The sequence below is a fragment of the Schistocerca serialis genome, chromosome 1 (genome assembly GCF_023864345.2).
Source record: "Schistocerca serialis cubense isolate TAMUIC-IGC-003099 chromosome 1, iqSchSeri2.2, whole genome shotgun sequence".
Classification (NCBI taxonomy): Eukaryota; Metazoa; Arthropoda; class Insecta; order Orthoptera; family Acrididae; genus Schistocerca; species Schistocerca serialis.
In genome coordinates this window covers 179646349-179669347 of record NC_064638.1, presented here as the reverse complement: position 1 = coordinate 179669347, position 22999 = coordinate 179646349, and positions in this window count along the sequence as shown.

Below are 22999 nucleotides of genomic sequence, written 5' to 3'. Positions count from 1 at the left end.
GTAGATATTTATTTTTTGTCTAGACTTACCGCTTCAAAGTTAGATTAATTCGTGTTTGTCATATAGAGTTTAGGTAGTTAAAAGTTTCGAAAGTAAGTTTAAAAGTTTGTTTACTTATGCGTTTAGTTATGTATTAGTGCAGGTTACGAAACTTCAGTGCTCGTGTGCCAAGTTATTCTCTGCTTTTGTGTAAATTTTTCTATCAAATCATCTGTGACAAATGTAGTGGTTGCCGTAGATATCTGTAGGAGGGGGTGTTCTGTGAAGACTGTAGGTTACGGTTTCATTGGGGCGAATGGAGCGGCGAGGAAACGGCGGTAGATAATGAAGCTCTTCCATGGCAGTGTAGGTTATGTAGAAAAGGCAGAAAAATCGCTGAGCAGGATGCAAAAATTTGTGCACTTCAGGCTGAATTGGAAAAGGCGAATTTGGAATTATGTAGGCTGTTGTTGTTGTCGTTGTGGTCTTCAGTCCTGAGAATGGTTTGATGCAGCTCTCCATGCTACTCTATCCTGTGCGAGCTTCTTCATCTCCCAGTACCTATTGCAACCTACATCCTTCTGAATCTGCTTAGTGTATTGATCTCTTGGTCTCCCTCTACGACTTTTACCCTCCACGCTGCCCTCCAATGCTAAATTTGTGATCCCTTGATGCCTCAAAACATGTCCTACCAACCGATCCCTTCTTCTAGTCAAGTTGTGTCACAAACTTCTCTTCTCCCCAATCCTATTCAATACCTCCTCATTAGTTACGTGATCTACCCACCTTATCGTCAGCATTCTTCTGTAGCACCACATTTCGAAAGCTTCTATTCTCTTCTTGTCCAAACTGGTTATCGTCCATGTTTCACTTCCATACATGGCTACACTCCATACAAATACTTTCAGAAACGACTTCCTGACACTTAAATCTATACTCGATGTTAACAAATTTCTCTTCTTCAGAAACGATTTCCTTGCATTGCCAGTCTACATTTTACATCCTCTCTACTTCGACCATCATCAGTTATTTTACTCCCTAAATAGCAAAACTCCTTTACTACTTTAAGTGTCTCATTTCCTAATCTAATCCCCTCAGCATCACCCGATTTAATTTGACTACATTCCATTATCCTAGTTTTGCTTTTGTTGATGTTCATCTTATATCCTCCTTTCAAGACACTGTCCATTTCGTTCAACTGCTCTTCCAAGTCCTTTGCTGTCTCTGACAGAATTACAATGTCATCGGCGAACCTCAAAGTTTTTATTTCTTCTCCATGGATTTTAATACCAACCCCGAATTTTTGTTTTGTTTCCTTTACTGCTTGCTCAATATACAGATTGAATAACATCGGGGAGAGGCTACAACCCTGTCTCACTCCTTTCCCAACCACTGCTTCCCTTTCATGCCCCTCGACTCTTATAACTGCCATCTGGTTTCTGTACAAATTGTAAATAGACTTTCGCTCCCTGTATTTTACCCCTGCCACCTTCAGAATTTGAAAGAGAGTATTCCAGTTAACGTTGTCAAAAGTTTTCTCTAAGTCTACAAATGCTAGAAACGTAGGTTTGCCTTTTCTTAAACTTTCTTCTAAGATAAGTCGTAAGGTTAGTATTGTCTCACGTGTTCCAACCTTTCTACGGAATCCAAACTGATCCTCCCCGAGGTCCGCTTCTACCAGTTTTTCCATTCGTCTGTAAAGAATTCGCGTTAGTATTTTGCAGCTGTGACTTATTAAACTGATAGTTCTGTAATTTTCACATCCATCAACACCTGCTTTCTTTGGGATTGGAATTATTATATTCTTCTTGAAGTCTGTGGGTATTTCGCCTGTCTCATACATCATGCTCACCAGATGGTAGAGTTTTGTCATGACTAGCTCTCCCAAGGCCATCAGTAGTTCTAATGGAATGTTGTCTACTCCCGGGGCCATGTTTCGACTCAGGTCTTTCAGTGCTCTGTCAAACTCTTCAAGCAGTATCTTATCTCCCATTTCATCTTCATCTACATCCTCTTCCATTTCCATATTATTGTCCTCAAGTACATCGCCCTTGTATAAACCCTCTATATACTCCTTCCACCTTTCTGCCTTCCTTTCTTTGCTTAGAACTGGGTTGCCATCCGAGCTCTTGATATTCATTCAAGTGGTTCTCTTCTCTCCAAAGGCCTCTTTAATATTCCTGTAGGCAGTATCTATCTTACCCCTAGTGGGACAAGCCTCTACATCCTTACATTTGTACTCTAGCCATCCCTGCTTAGCCATTTTGCACTTCCTGTCAATCTCATTTTTGTGACGTTTGTATTCCTTTTTGGCAGCTTCATTTACTGCATTTTTATATTTTCTCCTTTCATCAATTAAATTCAATATTTCTTCTGTTACGCAAGGATTTCTATTAGCCTTCGTCTTTTTACCTACTTGATCCTCTGCTGCCTTCACTACTTCATCCCTCAGAGCTGCCCATTCTTCTTCTACTGTATTTCTTTCCCCCATTCCTGTCAATTGTTCCCTTATGCTCTCCCTGAAACTCTCTACAACCTCTGGTTCTTTCAGTTTATCCAAGTCCCATCTCCTTAAATTCCCGCCTTCTTGCAGTTTCTTCAGTTTCAATCTACAGTTCGTAACCAATAGATTGTGGTCAGAATCCACATCTGCCCCTGTAAATGTCTTACAATTTAAAGCCTGGTTCCTAAATCTCTGTCTTACCATTATGTAATCTATCTGATACCTTTTAGTATCTCCAGGATTCTTCCAGGTATAGAACCTTCTTTCATGATTCTTGAACCAAGTGTTAGCTATAATTAAGTTATGCTCTGTGCAAAATGCTACGAGGCGGCTTCCTCTTTCATTTCTTCCCCCCAAGCCATATTCACCTACTATGTTTCCTTCTCTCCCTTTTCCTACTGACGAATTCCAGTCACCCATTACTATTAAATTTTCGTCTCCCTTCACTACCTGAATAATTTCTTTTATCTCGTCATACATTTCATCAATTTCTTCGTCATCTGCAGAGCTAGTTGGCATATAAACTTGTACTACTGTAGTAGGCATGGGCTTTGTGTCTATCGTGGCCACAATAATGCGTTCACTATGCTGTTTGTAGTAGCTAACCCGCACTCCTATTTTCTTATTCATTATTAAACCTACTCCTGCATTACCCTTATTTGATTTTGTATTTATAACCCTGTAATCACCTGACCAAAAGTCTTGTTCCTCCTGCCACCGAACTTCACTAATTCCCACTATATCTGACTTTAACCTATCCATTTCGCTTTTTAAATTTTCTAACCTACCTGCCCGATTAAGGGATCTGACATTCCTCGCTCCGATCCGTAGAATGCCAGTTTTCTTTCTCCTGATAACGACGGCTTCTTGAGTAGTCCCCGCCCGGAGATCCGAATGGGGGACTATTTTACCTCCGGAATATTTTACCCAAGAGAACGCCATCATCATTTAATCATACAGTAAAGCTGCATGTCCTCGGGAAAAATTACGGCTGTAGTTTCCCCTTGCTTTCAGCCGTTCGCAGTACCAGCACAGCAAGGCCGTTTTGGTTAATGTTACAAGGCCAGATCAGTCAATCATCCAGACTGTTGCCCCTGCAACTACTGAAAAGGCTGCTGCCCCTCTTCAGGAACCACATGTTTGTCTGGCCTCTCAACAGATACCCCTCCGTTGTGGTTGCACCTACGGTACGGCCATCTGTATCGCTGAGGCACGCAAGCCTCCCCACCAACGGCAAGGTCCATGGTTCATGGGGGGTTATGTAGGCTAAGGGAGGAAAAAGAGACGGGGTGCTGGAAAAAAAAAAAGATGATTCAAATGGCTCTGAGCACTATGGGACTTAACATCTGTCGTCATCAGTCCCCTAGAACTTAGAACTACTTAAACCTAACTAACCTAAGAACATCACACACATCCATGCCCGAGGCAAGATTCGAACCTGCAACCGTAGCAGTCGCGCGATTCCGGATTGAGCGCCTAGAACCGCTAGACCACCGCGGCGGGCTGCTGGGAAAAGGCAGCAAGCAAAGGGAGAAAAACGGAAACTGTTGAAAACACTTGCGAAGTTCAATTAGTGAATCAGTTTGGCTTGCTAGCTGAAGTAGTGGAGGAAGAGCCTCTTCATAATTGTGCAGTACAGGTGGAGGTGATATTTTAATTTCAACTACTGACGACGCCTTTGGCACGGTTTTTTATGTATCTCCACTGCAGGATGTGATTTTAGTGTATTTTTGCTTCTGATGAAGGTATATTTAGATACACCGAAACCAGGGTCAAGGATTTCAATAAATCTTTATCCTGCAACTGTTTCGCTGTTATCATTTACCGTGAACATAAATATGCTCTGACATCGTACACACTTCCTCAGCGAAAATAAACGAGACTGTTTTCAGAAGTTCCACGGCATCGTTTGAAGAACAATACCATAAAAAACCAGTTTTTGATCCGTCACCGTTGCAAATGGGCCCCAAGTTTCACCATTTAATCAGTCATCCATTATTTGAGAAACAAGTTTTGAACGAGCGCAGGTAGCCATCACAAATGAGAGTGAAACGAATATGAAATTCAACAATGTGTTAAATACGTGTTAACGTACCTAAAATGTAAGTTTTACAGTCAGATATATTTGAAAATAAAAGAAAATTAAAGTTCCCTACTAGTTCAATGCTGATAATTTTACGCATATTTCGGTCATTTATCTTACAATGTAAAATGGCAGGAAAAAGTTGCCCACGAAATACTTGATGATTGGCTGTTTAATTTGGTTATTAGTTTCTTTCACAACAGCTTAAAATACGACCACTTTCAAAAGTGATCATGTTTTGACTGAAAACATTTCGGAAAAAGATTTTTTGTATTTAGCTTGCAGGTTTCAGATTTATGAGATAATTATACTGATAGTTTTTAGTTAACGGCAAACTCTCTTCTCGAAGAATCTTCGCAAGGACTACCTTATAGTGCTACAAGGGCATCCATCGTGCGAGGTGGATGGTGAAAGCCATATATGTATTGCAAAAGACAATATTCCGTGATGAAGTTGAATTACGATCACAAGAAGAGATTGCACTTTGTGCTGTTTGTTTTTTCATACGGAAATCGAAGTGTGATCTTGTGCCGATTCAGAGGACAAAGAACCATATTTCGACTTCAGAATTCTTTCAAAACTTGATACATGTACAGAATGTTTCACAATTCATATCACATACTTCTAGATGTTGTAGAGGGGACTTAGTACATCAAGTTTTACACAGGAGGCCATGTCCAGAAACGTCATCCAACGACGCTACAGGGCGTCAAAGTTATAGGCGCCGGCGCCTGCAAATGTCTGTATACATAGGGTGGTTGCGTGATGATGTTACAGACTTTCTAGGATGATGGAGAAGGATAAGTGTATCAACCAAGAACGGGTCCTGTACCGGAAACTAACGAGACGAAAGTTAATAAACGAAAACCGTTCTGATGTCTCTGACAGAGGAATGTATATTACTGGTACTGTTATTGCTAAGATTGTAGGGTAGGGAACTTTGAGAGGGGGTAGTATGGACCAAAACAAGGAAAGAATGTCCAGTAAATATGGGCTCTCAAATGAATACCTAATGAGTTATGAGCTCATACATATATGGCTTTCAATACATACACTACTGGCCATTAAAATTGCTACACCAAGAAGAAAAGTAGATGATAAACGGGTATTCATTGGACAAATATATTATACTAGAACTGACATGTGATTACACTTTCACGCAATTTGGGTGCATAGATCGTGAGAAATCAGTACCCAGAAAAACCACCTCTGGCCGTAATAACGGTCTTGATACGCCTGGGTATTGAGTCAAACAGAGCTTGGATGGTGTGTACAGGTACAGCTGCCCATGAAGCTTCAACACGATACCGCAGTTCATCAAGAGTAGTGATTGGCGTATTGTGACGAGCCAGTTGCTCGGCCACCATTGACCAGACGTTTTCAGTTGGTGAGAGATCTGAGATCTGGAGAATGTGCTGGCCAGGGCAGCAGTCGAACATTTTCTGTATCCAGAAAGGCCCGTACAGGACCTGCAACATGCGGTCGTGCATTATCCTGCAGAAATGTGAGGTTTCGCAGGGATCGAATGAGGAGTAGAGCCACGGGTCGTAACACATCTGAAATGTAACGTCCACTGTTCAAAGTGCACTCAATGCGAACAAGAGGTGACCGAGACGTGTAACCAATGGTACCCCATACCATTAGGCCGGGTGATACGCCAGTATGGCGATGACGAATACACCCTTCCAATATGCATTCACCGCGATGTCGCCAAACAAGGATGCGACCATCATGATGCTGTAAATAGAACCTGAATTCATCAGAAAAAATGACGTTTTGCCATTCGTGCATCCAGGTTCGTCGTTGAGTACACCATCGCAGGCGCTCCTGTCTGTGATGCAGCGCCAAAGGTAACCAAAGCCATGGTCTCCGAGCTGATAGTCCATGCTGCTGCAAACGTCGTCGAACTGTTCGTGCATATGGTTGTTGTCTTGCAAACGTCCCCATCTGTTGACTCAGGGATCGAGATGTGGCTGCACGATCCGTTACAGCCATGCGGATAAGATGCCTGTCATCTCGACTGCTAGTGATACGAGGCTGTTGGGATCCAGCACGGCCGGCTGGAGTGGTCGTGCGGTTCTGGGCGCTACAGTCTGGAGCCGAGCGACCGCTCCGGTCGCAGGTTAGACTCCTGCCTCAGGCATGGATGTGTGTGATGTCCTTAGGTTAGTTAGGTTTAATTAGTTCTAAGTTCTAGGCGACTGATGGCCTCAGAAGTTAAGTTGCATAGTGCTCAGAGCCAGTTGAATCATTGATCCAGCACGGCGTTCCGTATTACTCTCCTGAACCCACCGATTCCATATTCTGTAACAGTCATTGGATCTCGACCAACGCGAGCAGCAATGTCGCGATACGATAAACCGCAATCGCGATAGGCTACAATCCGCCCTTTATCAAAGTCGGAAACGTGATGGTACGCATTTCTCCTCCTTACACGAGGCATCACAACAACGTTTCACCAAGCAACGCCGGTCAACTGCTGTTTGTGTATGAGAAAATGTTTGGAAACTTTCCTCATGTTAGCAAGTTGTAGGTGTTGCCCCCGGCGGCAACCTTGTGTGAATGCTCTGGAAAGCTAATCATTTGCATATCACAGCATCTTCTTCCTGTCGGTTAAATTTTGCGTCTGTAGCATGTCATCTTCGTGGTGTAGCAATTTTAATGGCCGGTAGTGCATATGGCTTTCGCCACCCACCTTGCATGGTGGTTGCCCTTGGAGCACGGAGAGATCGTCCGTGCCATGATTCTTCGATCGGAGCTCATCTTCATCTTCGCTACTGTGAAACACATCTCTTCTACTGAACAAGTGCTCATAGCTCTTTGGGAATGCATTTTAGAGCCCATGTTATTTGGACATTTTTTCTTGTTTCAGTCCATACTACCCCCCTCTCAAAGTTCCATACCCTACAATCTTAACAACCGCAATATTAGCACATGTATTCCACTGTCAGGGGTATGAGAACAGTTAGTTTCCGATATAGGGACAATCAGCTCAAATTGATACGTTTATCCTTCTCCATCATGGAGTCACCCTGTCTGTGCATACATTTATAAGCGCCGGCGGCTATAGCTTTGACGCTCTGTAGGGTCACTGTATAACGTTTCTGGACATCGGTTTCTGTGTAAAATTTCATCCACCATGTGTCCTCTACAACCACTAGAAACGTGTAACATGAATTGTGAAACACACTGTATATTAGATCGTCGACAATGATACCCCTTTTGTGGCTTTACAAAAATTGAAAAATCGTTATGGTTCCTGTCTCCTGCTCCGCCCTCTTAATCTTGTGAATCAAAAATGAAAATAGTCACTATTGTTAAGCAGAACCAACAGCCGAATTGTATAAGGATTCAAGTAGGAATCGACAAAAAAACCGTGACTAATGTCACTGAACAGTGCTTTCTTAACAAAAAAGAGTATCTTTAATTAGGTTTGATTGACAAGTTCCTTAAGACAGATTCTTCACAGTGGCATGAAAATGAAGATGTCATCAACACTCTTAGTCTAGTTACTACTCTAAAGGTTGTAAATTATCCGGGGTCAGACAGGTGCCAAGCTCAGTGGAAGAATAAATATGTTTAAAATAAAATGTGCTGTTCTTTTCATATTTGCCTCACACAGTTAGTAATTAGTAGGTTTACAGATCGTATTATTTAAGTTAATGCAGCCATATGGTACTCGTAATTAAGTTGAAAATTTAAAAAAAATCGTTAAAAAGCTACTTCTGAACAATGTTTTTGAGATAAAAAGTGGATATGATTTTATGCCATTCTACGATTTCTTCATTGGAGGGGCACCACTTTCCGTTTCCCCACTACGCCAAAACCATGCACATCTATTTTTTGTGCAAAGAAGCAAAACTATGAGGTACCACAAGGAAAAAAACCAAACTCCGCATTGATATGTTTTTCCCCCCTTGGAAGAGAATTGCAGGTTTTATGTAAACTTTATTACACTACGATAAAAATTTATTAAAACTTATCTTAAGAATTATTCATTAAATCGAGCAGTTGAAACTTAATCTACAAATACAACAAGCAATGGCTGCTCGATTAATTGCAGAACCAAACAACAACTTGCCTTGTGATAAAATTTGTTGTACAGCTGAACGAAACGACGAAGGGATAAGTAGATTTCTCTTTTTGTTGCCTGAAAAGTATTACATGGAATGGATTTTTATATAATTGTAAAAAAGCTGGACTGGAACAAATGACTAAACAAAAAAGGAGGAAACTGGCCGAGGGAGGTCGTGGCGGGAACGAGAAATGGAGGAACCAGACTGTCCGAAGTGAACTGTGAGCAACTGTTCCTGGGTTAAGAAAATGGTGTCCATTTTCCACATCTCCAGTTTGTTTGAACTACTTTTACGAAGCTGTTAGATAATCACTTCCTGACCAAGGAACAGAGGGAAGAATAGTTCAAGTACAGCTCCAGGATAACTTTCATGAATTATTGTGGTGTGTACTGGCTTATGGCTCAAATGGTTCAAATGGCTCTGAGCACTAACTTCTGAGGTCATCAGTCCCTAGAACTTAGAACTACTTAAACCTAACTAACCTAAGGACATCACACGCATCCATGCCCGAGGCAGGAGTCGAACCTGCGACCGTAGCTATTGCGCGGTTCCTGACTGTAGCGCCTAGAACCTCTCGGCCACTCCGGCCGGCGGCTTATGGCGTGCTAGCACGTTTCAGGTGAAAGGTCAGTTCTGAGTTTCATCCCTAACTCGAAACACACATCGCATTTAGTGACTGACCAAGACTTTGAACTTTTTGCAATGCATGGCTGGTTTTGCAATATCAGGCGTTCACGATTCTGCTCGTTATGTGGCTGTGAACTGCTTCACGCCAGTATACGGTACTACTAACTGGAGCGACTTTCTGATGATTAGATGCTGTAGAGCCACCAAATTGCGACGACGTTGATCTATTTCATACACTCACAGTCCCAGACATTTTATGTGGATTTTCTGTGAGCCATTTGAGGTGAGACAGGGTGCGTGAGTGTTCCTCATACTAGGAACGTCTGTGTGCAATCTTGTGACCAAGGTTGTTGTCATCTTGCAAGTCCGAAGCGTCCGCTGCATTCTCCCGATGAAAATGTAGAATGGAAAGGTAATACTCAGTCACCAAGAATCTTGAAATAAAAATCCTGGTTCATATTCATGGTAATATGAAAGATTGATCCCAAGTCACTGTGCTTCCAAAACAGCCTAGAATCTCCTTCAGCAGGAAGTACATCCTCCACACAGTGCATGTTGAGTATCTCATAGACCCACTGATGTACTCGACGCATTGCACTACTTGAAAGGAGGTTTTCAGTTAGGTACTGTCAATCTCCCGTGTCGCTTGGCCCACTGAAGTCCTCCACCTTTATGTCCACAGTGAGAAATTACCTTTTTCGCGGCACTGAACTCCAAATGTCCACTGTGTACAGTTTCCTATACTATGTTTCCTGGAAAACATTGAAATGGACCTGCATTCATTGACAGCAGCAATTCGTCTTCGGTCCTTGTCGGTTAGAATCTTTATACAGCCACTGTTGTTACGCCGCGTTACACGCCTTACAGTGGTACCTATTCCACCAGGGTTCAATATTAGGTCCTATACTCTTATCATTGTATGTCAAGGATTCGCTATCAGTTTTGCCCTACTGCACATACCACATGTACGCTGACGACCTCCGTTGCATCTAAGTGCAAAACCTATAAACCAAAAGACAGCTGTCGAGAATCTCAATACCGAACTGTGTGCACTATCAAAATGGGCGCGGCATATAGGGTAAAGCTCAACCCATGCAAAACCCAAGCGGTACTAGTTGGTCACTCTAGGCTCATTAGGCTGAAAAATCAGAAATTCCTACCATCTTTAATTCTACATGGGAAAAATATCAACTTCTGTCCGAGAGCAAAAAGTCCTTCCTTCTTGTGGGGGTTTCACAGCTGCAACCACATCCTGCATCTCTGTCGCCAAACGCTTCGCTCTCGCCATTCTTCCTCATCTTCTTCCATCCGTCTTCTCCCCATCACTTCTTGGATACCACTTAGCTACACTTTTCGTAATCTTCCTACTCTCTTAGACCATCTATTTTAAGAGAATGGTGTCCATTTTCCACTTCTCCAGTTTGTTTGAGCTACTTTTACGAAGCTGTTAAATAATCACTTCTTGACCAAGGAACAGAGGGAAGAATAGTTCAACTACAGCTCCAGGTTAACTTTCATGAATTAGTGTGGTGTGTACTGGCTTATGGCGTGCTAGCACGATTCAGGTGAATCCACTCGTTGGCATGCCCAGACCATCCTACTTGCCTTTCTTCTATTTTATCCGTAATACTATAATGAGTCTGTGTCCTTCCTCTTATTTTCTCATTTCTTGCGTGGTCAAGGTGAATCCACTCGTTGGCATGCCCAGACCATCCTAGTTGCCTTTCTCCTATTTTATCCGTAATACTATAATGAGTCTGTGTCCTTCCTCTTATTTTCTCATTTCTTGCGTGGTCAAGCTGAGAAATTCAGCAGACTCTTCTCAAGTGGTCCATTTCTAAAACTCTTAGTCTCCTTTTATTTCTTTCTGTGAATTCGCGACACTCGCTCCCATAGGTTGTTATTTGCTCCACGATGGATTCGCATAATTGAATTTTAACTTTTAAACTCATTGTTGAGGATCAAAGTACAGGATTTTGTTCTGGCGTGACCACAAGCGCCGGAACGAAGAAGAACGCAAGGGAGGAAAAGGCGGTGAGACGACGTAAGCCAATAGCGCGCTGACCAGGACGTCACCACGATAGGATCGGCATCTAGTCGAAGTGAATACAAACGCCGGTCCTGCCAGCGTCGGCCGGACATTAGTGGAGAGTATTAGCAAGGCCTAGCAGAGAGTGCCACGATATCAGTCATAAGTGATCCAAATCCATGAGTTGTTTAGACTTCGTCTATAGCCAAGAACATTACTGCTTGCATGCCGCCCTTATTGAAATAAAACTATTAATGTTATTTGCTTGAATTGTAGTATAGCATTCCGAGAACGCAGCAACCCTTAGGCACCCTATACGAGACGAGTGGGCAGGACTCCACAGATTTAATTTTTCGGTAGCCGCCCTTCCGTGCCTGACCAGCTGTTGATATCTCTGTCACATCTTCCATCACATGATAGGTTACTGCCCTGGTACTTAAACTCTTTGCACAGTTTAATATGATGTCCTTCAATTTCCAGGTGACATCCCTCTTTTCTGCAACTCGGATATTCTGCCTTCTCAAAATCAGTTTTCAAACCCTACTTCGTATGCTCTTCTAACAACTTAATGAGCATTTAAGACATATTCTACTTCGTTTGGTGAAACGATCTGATCATCAGCATAGAAAAGTGTGTACATATACTGCATCCCTACTTCAATCTCCACCCCTATAGAATTTCTACACCACAGATTCAGTGCCCTCTGCACATGCATCTTAAAGAGTGCAGGAGACAGACAGCATCCTTGCTTCAGTCCTTTTATTATTCTGAAGTCCTCTCTAGAAATTTCTTTCCTTACTTTAATGACACATTCTGCTGACTTGTAGAGGTTTATGATGCTTCTTACCCAAAGTTCTGGCAGCTTCTCTGACCACAACACCTCGAACAATAGCTTTAATGGCACTCTGTCATACATTTTCTCAAGATCTGTGAAAACCAAATGACTGCTTAGACTCTTTTCCAGGCTCTCCTCCATGATCTGTCGTAAGGTAAATATGTTATCTACACATCTCCTGCCTCTTCTAAAGCTACTTTGCTCTTCCATTTCGTTTTCAAACTTCTACACTCTTGATTTTGAAATCCTCTCATCCTCTCACACCCCACTAGAATTTGCTACATACTTTCTTGATTTCTTTTTTATGTATGGGGGTTGCGTATGCTAAGCTCTACTTCGATAGTTCTCCCCAACCCACATAATTTATTAAATAACTTACTTAGATATTCATGCAGAATGCTTCAGTCATATCTCAGTAATTCTGTTGGTATATTTCCAGGCCCTGGTGATTTCCCAACTTCCATTTGTATAGCAGACTTCTGTACCTCTTTCGTAGTTATTTTCTCTACTTGTTCACTCTTCTGGTTCTCCCACATCTCCCACTTTATTTCCTTGTACTCTTTCCTTTCTTCTGTTGACAGGACTTTAAAATGCGTCTCCCACTCTACAAAACTGATAATCGGCAGGTTTGCTCTTTCTTTCACTTCTTTCCTTAGTCCTGCAATCATTTCCCATGCTGCGGTCATTTTTGTGCCCCCCATACATTGTTCGATTTCTACGCATTTATCCTCCCTGGCTACATTTTTCCTTTAGAAGATGTCTTTTTTTAATTCTCTATTCATTCTACATCACATGACTATCATGTTTGTCCGGTATTGTCTATCAATTATTATAGAACATCTCTTTCACGTTCAGTTTTTCTTCAATGAGTCCACCATTGTGGGCGCCTCTTTCTTTCTTCCTCTTGCTGGCTCTGTGCCTTAAATGCTGCTTCACGTAAAATTTTTTTAATTCCTTGGTACATATGCACCGTCGTTTCTTCTTCTAAGTTTCATCATTTCCTTTTTTGAAACGATAATTTCTGAAGAAATTGTAGAGACTCTTGTTTCAAGCTATCTAAGTTGTATTTCATAGTACCCATAGTTCTCGAGGCGATGTTTGCCTCTTTAATTTGTTTTTGGCCCTTGGATGTTACTATCATCTTTGTACCAAACAAGTAGTGATACGAGCCATATGCTGCACCCCTGTAGACTCTAACAACATTTGTTCTTATGTTGGAATATTTATTTTGAATAATATAGTCTATTATCCACCTGATTTCTGGGACGACTCTCCCATATATAGCTGGGATCTACTTATTATTTAAAATCTTCGAGGTCAATGTCTTACACATATCCACTGACCTCTCTCCATTTTCATTTACTGTGCCATCTCCATATCTCCCAACTTCCTGCACTGGCAGCACTTTTCCATTAAAATCTCCCATCAAATTCATTTCTTTGCGGGTTTTTTTGAATCTCTTAGCACACTTCTTAATTTCTCATAAAAATCATCTTTCACTTTGCTGCCATCGTCATTTGTAGGAGCATAAGCCTCGAATGTGATCAGTCTGTGGCCATATTTTGAGATTATCCATTCAGCAATTTCCTTCCAGCATTTGACATGTGTTTTGCGCTTTTTATGGACAGCAAAGAGTCTAGGAATAATAATAGATAAAAATCAAAATTGGTCTCAGGACATAATTGCAATGTGCAAGAAGGCATCAGTATCTCTCGATGCCCCACAAAAATATAAAAAGCTCTTCCGATTTGAATGGAAAAAGAAACTTTTTGTACAGATACTTGTACTTCCACGTACTGATTACAGCGATTTTATCCTGAAAGGTCTTTCTCAGGACAGGTCACAACACTTGGAACTGATTGTGAATCCCTCTGTTCGTTATATCTGTGATGTTCGACTCTTTGTTCATATTTCACCATCCAGTTACCCTGACAAGTGCAGAGATTTCCATATCCTCTGTCTTCTCTACAGTCTTATCAATGTACTCTGTCCCTCATATGTCTCCTCAGCTTTAATGCTATTTATGAACAACATGGCTGAAATACTCATTCCCATCAGAGCAAACTTGCTTCTGTCCCACTCTATTGTTCAACCATTTTTTCTAAGTCCTTCTTAGTAGCAGGAACTCGATTCTGCCATTATCTCCCGCATTACATTAGGGAACTGAATAACATCTCCAGCTTCGGAACACAATCAATGACACATCTATGCATACGTTGCACTTGTACATCCTTCTTTGCAACCAGATCTTCCTCACTTCCCAGTATTCTTTACTGGTGTAGTCTCCTTAAATAGTCATTTCCCAGAACTCGCTATATCAAAAAACATCTATTTTGCACATCTATAAATTCTTTTGACATCCACCACTATCAATATTTTGATTATTGTCAATATTATTATTATTATTATTGGCGGCAACAGTAGTAGTAGAAGCACTTGGAGTACTAATTGTGTTGGTTCACTGTCACATTTAGTCGCATTGTCTTTATAGACACTCAGATCATTTCAATACTATTTGTCCTATTAAAATTCTTATTTCTTATGCAACCATGACATAGAAAAGGTACTGTATCTATGGAATCCTGGTACGATGTAAGAGAGGGCCTGACAGCCCTAATCAGATCTAATGAAATAAATAAAAATAAATAAATACAGACGCGCTGGACAGTTTGCGTCGATACACCAAAAAATTCGTTCACTGTGCAGTCAGAGGCATGACAGCTACTTTTGTCATTTTGTCACGCTTCCACTATTACTGCGGTGATCCAAACAAACGAATCACACATATCATCACTACACTATCATGATGTACGCCAGCAGTTTGGGGATGGGGGCTGCGGGAGGGGTCACGTCACAATATTGCCTGGTACCAGTATCATATACAGCAGTCCAAAGCGATTACTGTGATTTATTTAAAGGAAATGAGTAGTATATCGTTCGGTGAGCTTAGTTATCAGTATCACTACAGTTCTAGTTATTAACATCCGCAAGAACAGTACTGATAGGTAACCTTCTGTAATTAACTGCTTAGATAGAAACGAAAAATTTTGTGATCAAGGAACACAGCAAGTATGAAAAATATTGCACGCAGAACAAGTGTAAGATATTTAGAACATTAGACCAAATACAACGTAAAAGAAATAAAACTTAATGACGGCTTTAGTTGTTGAGGCAAACTTGTAGACACTGTAAGCATGTGGTGAACGGAAACAAACAACCAAAAAGTGAAAACACAAGAATTAGCTTTACACTATTCGCCGTCACACGATACTCCCCCTTGGATAAAGCACACGTGTCACTAGTAACTGAATTAGCGCCGTTTGTTGAATTGCACGATGCGTTTTGTGGGATGTTAGTTGTATCAGCCGAACTGCTCTGCCGCTTTGTGTGATGCCGAGAAGCAGGCAGGTAGGTGCCTCTTATGTGTGTGTGTGTGTGTGTGTGTGTGTGTGTGTGTGTGTGTGTGGTCCACACGGAGAGGGCCTCCCGCTATTGTGCTGGTCGGTCTACAATAGACTCGCCACCCCGTCACGCACGTGTTGCGGCAGCCGTCCAGACGTCAGGTTGTTTGCTCACGACGCGCATTGCCGACAGGCAAGCTGAAGTTGCTCCCTTCACAGAACCATGCGGAACGTTTGCTGCAGGGCGAACTTCAGCCTGAGGTCGGAAAAGAAAGCACGTGGCGCCTGGCATTGTTAATACATGAAGTACACCCTCAGTACCAATAACATCCATCTTTATCAACAGCACAAAGTTTATATTTAACATTTGTCTACTTAATTAAATGAAACAACAAGTTTTCTGTTACCAGTAACCGTTTTAATTTTTCCACGACGCGTTTCGAAGGTTTAAACCTCCATCATCGGGTGGATTTACATTAGTTAGTATTACATATGTGCGTATGTTGTGTTACGACATTTGGAGGAACTTGCGGCACTGCCTAGTGGAGAAACAAGACACTATTTCAGAATATGGTTTTGGATAACTTTTGACAAAAAATTAAACTGATATTTAATGGTAAACTTCAATAAGTAAACTAGAGTACCTCCAGTGGTCACAGGTTCCTTTTTCTGTCGTAACACTTCACATGTGTACTGCCACATTTGTAAACAAATATGGCGTCTGGAATCAGCTGGGTGCAAGGTTCGTACAGCAGAAGAGAAGACATAATCGCAAAGTGCAAAGAATATACATTGTAACAACATTATTACAGAATAATCGATTAAACAATTTGGAGGTGTTTGTTTTGAGGTGTCAAATATATGTGTGTGTACTTCAGGTGGTATATAAATCCAGTTTTGAAAGGTTAAAACAGCTAAACATTCGTACTCGTTTATGCAATCAGGTGAAATGTTAAAATGGCTTAAACTTCATACTTGCTAATAACAATTAGGTAAAATGTTACAGGCTTGAATTACAATGATCATATTGGCTACAGCAGTAAAATCATACATAGATGACACTCTTTGAAGAAAGAGAGAGAGAGAGAGAGAGAGAGAGAGAGAGAGAGGAAGGAGTGATTATATGAGAGCAAACATTTACATGGCAAGGAGTCTTAAGATTACATGTTGCATATATTAGCTGCCTAAAGGTTGGGGTAATACACTGGTTAATGTTATAAAATATGCAGATAGATATACATTTGTGCCAGTAGTTGATGTACATACAGTTTTAAGCTGACCGGGGGTACAAGCTGTTGGTGTGATGAATTATCTGTGAATGAGGTCAATCTCATGTACTCTTGGCGGCTGTCAATATTTATGGTAAATATTAGGATATGTGCTCGTGTGTGTGTGTGTGTGTGTGTGTGTGAGTGTGTATTTTAAGAGTGTAGGCAGTTGCTGAAAACAGAGATGATACTATTGTAAAAATTGACATTTTTGTCATTTAAGATGGATTCTGGTTGTTTCATTTGGTGTTTGTATATTTGGAGTGTTTCAAGGATGTCTAGTTTTCTGCCTTTTGGTTGGATGTGTAGGATGCTAATACTTGTGTTGTTAACATGTTGTTTTGTTTCATGTAGAAAAAAAAATAAAAAAATAAAACGGTGACTGGTAACAGTAAACTTGTTGTTTCATTTAATGTCAGTAACAGTCACGGTAAAGCCTAACCTAAAAATGTTCGCATTTAAAGTTTGTCTACTTATTTACTGAGAAGTGCGTAAGGTCATACTATTAGGCAACGCTTAAGAGGTGACGACAGTGGATAAAGACTGTGTGAATAAGATCCGAAAATACACTCCTGGAAATGGAAAAAAGAACACATTGACACCGGTGTGTCAGACCCACCATACTTGCTCCGGACACTGCGAGAGGGCTGTACAAGCAATGATCACACGCACGGCACAGCGGACACACCAGGAACCGCGGTGTTGGCCGTCAAATGGCGCTAGCTGCGCAGCATTTGTGCACCGCCGCCGTCAGTGTCAGCCAGTTAGCCGTGGCATACGGAGCTCCATCGCAGTCCTTAACACTGGTAGCATGCCGCGACAGCGTGGACGTGAACCGTATGTGCAGTTGACGGACTTTGAGCGAGGGCGTATAGTGGGCATGCGGGAGGCCGGGTGGACGTACCGCCGAATTGCTCAACACGTGGGGCGTGAGGTCTCCACAGTACATCGATGTTGTCGCCAGTGGTCGGCGGAAGGTGCACGTGCCCGTCGACCTGGGACCGGACCGCAGCGACGCACGGATGCACGCCAAGACCGTAGGATCCTACGCAGTGCCGTAGGGGACCGCACCGCCACTTCCCAGCAAATTAGGGACACTGTTGCTCCTGGGGTATCGGCGAGGACCATTCGCAACCGTCTCCATGAAGCTGGGCTACGGTCCCGCACACCGTTAGCCCGTCTTCCGCTCACGCCCCAACATCGTGCAGCCCGCCTCCAGTGGTGTCGCGACAGGCGTGAATGGAGGGACGAATGGAGACGTGTCGTCTTCAGCGATGAGAGTCGCTTCTGCCTTGGTGCCAATGATGGTCGTATGCGTGTTTGGCGCCGTGCAGGTGAGCGCCACAATCAGGACTGCATACGACCGAGGCACACAGGGCCAACACCCGCCATCATGGTGTGGGGAGCGATCTCCTACACTGGCCGTACACCACTGGTGATCGTCGAGGGGACACTGAATAGTGCACGGTACATCCAAACCGTCATCGAACCCATCGTTCTACCATTCCTAGACCGGCAAGGGAACTTGCTGTTCCAACAGGACAATGCACGTCCGCATGTATCCCGTACCACCCAACGTGCTCTAGAACGTGTAAGTCAACTACCCTGGCTAGCAAGATCTCCGGATCTGTCCCCCATTGAGCATGTTTGGGACTGGATGAAGCGTCGTCCCACGCGGTCTGCACGTCCAGCACGAACGCTGGTCCAACTGAGGCGCCAGGTGGAAATGGCATTGCAAGCCGTTCCACAGGACTACATCCAGCATCTCTACGATCGTCTCCATGGGAGAATAGCAGCCTGCATTGCTGCGAAAGGTGGATATACACTGTACTAGTGCCGACATTGTGCATGATCTGTTGCCTGTGTCTATGTGCCTGTGGTTCTGTCAGTGTGATCATGTGATGTATCTGACCCCAGGAATGTGTCAATAAAGTTTCCCCTTCCTGGGACAATGAATTCACGGTGTTCTTATTTCAATTTCCAGGAGTGTAGATTAGTGGAGTAGGAAGATGACTAGATTGAATGAGACATGGAAGAATATCGGAACTGCAGGGAAATAATAAAATCCAAATACAATTAATTTCAGGACATGTGCTTCACGAGTAGAGGAATGGGAAATTGATGCATTGGCTTTTTCTTGAACAAGAAAATTGAAAACTGTTACAGATGTTAAAGGAATCTCGGGCAGAATAACAAGAACAATTTAAAAACAAACATAAGATATTCCATGAAAATCGTGATGATCATAAGTTAGTAGGATGCAGTGAAAAGGCGCGAGGAGTGGCCGCGTGGTTTGAGGCCCCATGTCACGGATTGCGCGACCCCTCCCGACGGAGGTTCGAATCCTCCCTCTGTCCACCTTTTGAAGATAACCAGCCACCACTTGTAGAAAGTGCGGGCTACGGGAAACAAAATATAGTCTCGTGGCGGCTCTGTCTTTATTTCTCAAGCCCAAAGTAGGGTAACTGTATAGGCATGACACGAGATTGATGTAATAGCGTGTGACGTGAAGAACTTCTTTTTTTTTTGGTAGTAGCGGAGATTTTCACATTTTGCAGCTATCTACTGCCACTGTTTCGTGGGAAGGGACTAGTACGGCGTTAGTGAAAGCCACAGGAAGGCACTTCGGGTTAGGATGTGGAGGTGTCTGCACCAACTTTCACTTTGATCATGGAGGTCTCCGCATTCAATCTGGCTGAGGTAGCAGTAGAGGATGGGTCAACTTGTTGCATCGCCATTGAGCCCACATCTTTGAGTTGCAATAGAATATTCACGACATTGTCTTCGTGGAGGCTCTGGCATATCTGCAGAATACAGCTCTGCACACCAAAGTCATATTTGCGGTGAGACGAGGTACTCGCAGAATTGAAGCTGTGATGATGGGTTGTGAGTCACGCTTGGGTAGCACTTGCCCGCTAAAGGCAAAGATCGCGAGTTTGAGTCTCGGTCTGGCACATAGTTTTAATCTACCAGCAAGTTTCATAATTCACAGCACAGCAGAGCAGCTCAATTCGATGCACACTTGTGGAAACCAGGAGGATCGCCTGTCTCAGGTTCATAGCATTTGTACTGAATGTACGAACTTCTGTGGATAGTCATCAAGTTACAGTTACTCCTTTGGTCAGGAAGACCATTACCTATTTACTTTTTCTCTTGAATTGTGATAAACAGAGCTGTCACGGTTTTCATAGTTGAATTTTAAGTTGTTTTAATAGATGTGTTCGTGAATAAAGATGAATATTTAACTAATGCGTCTGTTACACTTTTGCTACCAGACCGATTTTGATAAAATTTGGTGTGGATATAGTTTGAACGCTGTGGAAGAAGTAGGTTACATTAGAAAATGTATACTCCATGATATTTATTGATTTGAAGAGTCTAATGCAAAATATGGAACAATAATTACTCTTCAAAAAAGCTATTTGCTCTTGGACTTCTGAACTTTATCATATTTGTGAAAATTCTTTTATTACTTGATATGTTCTACACAGTACGATTCAACATAATGGATAAAATGCTTACACAATCCTTAAGGAGTTTAATCCACACTTCGACGTCAATATCACTCACAATCTCGATACATTTTAGCCACTGAGCGTCACATGTCTCTTACAGCTTCTGAGACGCTTGAAGAAAATGTCGACGTTATTTAAATGCTATTCGACAAACGGAGAGACAACGTGCCTTTAGATATAGAACAAGTGAGATTTTTATTGAAACTGCTTTTAATTATGGTATACGAGCCCAGCCGAGTGCACAGGCAGACATGTGATGCCAGCAAACGTTATTGCACGTACAGATATTATAAAATTTGCACTGCACCAAACTACAAATTATTTAACATATAAGAAACTATCAGCCTCGATTGCGGTAATGAAACTAACCTTTACCTAGGTTTCAGCCCAAGTAATTGAGCCTTCTTCAGAAGATAAATCTGGTTCTATAATATGTCTACGAGCGCATGGTCTAGAAATAAAACTAAAACAGCCTGAATAGGCTAGACCATGCCCTCGTAGACATATTATAGAATCAGGTTTATCTTCTGAAGAAGGCTCAATTACTTGGGCTGAAACCTAGGTAAAGGTTGGTTTCATTACCGAAATCGAGGCTGATAGTTTCTTATATATTAGATCATCACGATTACTGACTGGGCTGCAATGTTGAAAGTACTACAAATTATCTATTTTGTTTTTTCGTCAGTTTAACTCTATTTAACATTTTATTTTAGTACTGTCAGCATCACTCGGCATAACAAGACTACTGACAGGTGTCAGCAGCTCATGGCGTTGTAGTTAGTGTTGCTGACCTTCTACCACAGGTTCCCAGGTTCGATTACTGGCCGGACCGAATTATCTCCGCTCAGGATTGGGTGTGTATGTTGTCCTCATCATCGACGTGCAAGTCGCCCAAGTGGCGTCAAGCAAAACAAGTTGTACCAAGCAGCTGAGCATCTCGATTGCTGTCTCCTGGTAAACAAAACAATGAGAGCATTTCATTTCGTTTTACTGATATGTGAGTACAGTCGTGGCTAACAGCTAGAATACATTGGTTATAGAATCCTCAATGAATTTATCCACAATTTCACGCTAATATTATTAACCGTTAACTCACGAGGTGTGGTCTGTCAGATCGCGCGAAAATTTTCGAATTCGCTCCCCAAGGCTAGTTGTGGTGGAATGCTTCTATACTCCCCGTACCCCCCTCAAACTGCCAAGACTACGATGTTTTGCTGTCGGTTGCGTTATCGCCCTGTGTCTTTATTGTTGACACGTGTTACTGATAGGTTTTGAGTCGCCTTGACGGCCTGTTTTCTTGAGTACGGTACCCTATAGCTCAAAACGTGTTTGCACGAATGTGTCAGTTTCAACTTTCCCGAATTTGATGAAATTGTTAGTCGGTCTATGGAGGAAGGTGTCAGTGATATGGATGAAGAAATAAGCGAAAAAGACGACGATTTTACATTAGCCAGAGATCACAGTTCTGCTGTCGAACAAGATGGATGAAGAAATTCAGAGGAAGAACTTCAGGAAAGTTGTCATGGGGATCATTCTGTTTCTTCAATGAAATACTTAAAGAGTCTGTTAAAATCGAATGTGTTCTGAGTGGTGATAAGAAAAATATAGTTCCCAGCAATGAATGTCAATTTGACAGACTTTCTTTTTGTGCCAATAGGGTGGAATTTTTATGCTCAAATTTAAACTCTGGAATTTAAATTAATTTGGAAATTTATTTTCTATGGAGATCATATAATTTTTCAGAATGTAAAATTAAGACTCTAACAATCAATTTATGTGTACTATTTAAAAGAACCACACAAAATTATGTGCTTTCGCTTGATAAATAGTAATGCTGCAGGCTTTCTTTATTGCAATAAAATAAACTAGGAGCATTTAACAACTCTTAAATAATTGTAAAACTAAATGTTATGTAGCATAAATGAAAAATTTCATATGATTTTTGCCTTAAATCTCGACTTAAACATAGGGGTCCCAGAGACCCCACCTCGCGAGTTAAAGGTTAAATGCGAAAGCAACTCTATTACTGAACCAATTTCGATGAGCTTTAGTATGAAGATAGCATGAACCCTTAACAAGAACATACCCTTCTCCAAAAGCCAAAAAAAAAAAAATAAAAATAAAAAGGAAAGAAAATTCGACCCCTAAGGAGGTGAAGTAATGAATGGAACATTTTTATTTACACAAGTGAACATAAACCATGTTAAGAAATGATTAAATTTGTTGCATAATGTACATGTTGCATAATGTACAGATGACCACTTTCCTCCACTTGAAACGCTCAGCAGTGACACTGCGCGTGCCGCTCCACCTCACGTTGGGGCAGTTCGGGGTCGGCGCACATAACGAGCAGTGCTTTGTCGAATAGGCAGTCATGTGAGGGCAGCTGGCCATATTGCACATACAATAGCTTACTTACTCACCGTCGCTGATCACAGCAGAACTATTGATATGCAAGTGCAGCTGCAGGTAACAGACGGTTGTCTACCATTATTCAGGTAGATACTTTCAATCACATTAAATTATATGCAAATAATTATTGTTCCAGTCAGATAGCATTGGTGACATTCAGTTTTATGGAGATTCCCCGCTTTAGGATCCATGCGAATGGCCATAATTTCGCTTTATCCTTATAACTTTGTGCAATTTAAAGGATAGATCTTAAAGACGTGACCTTCCCATA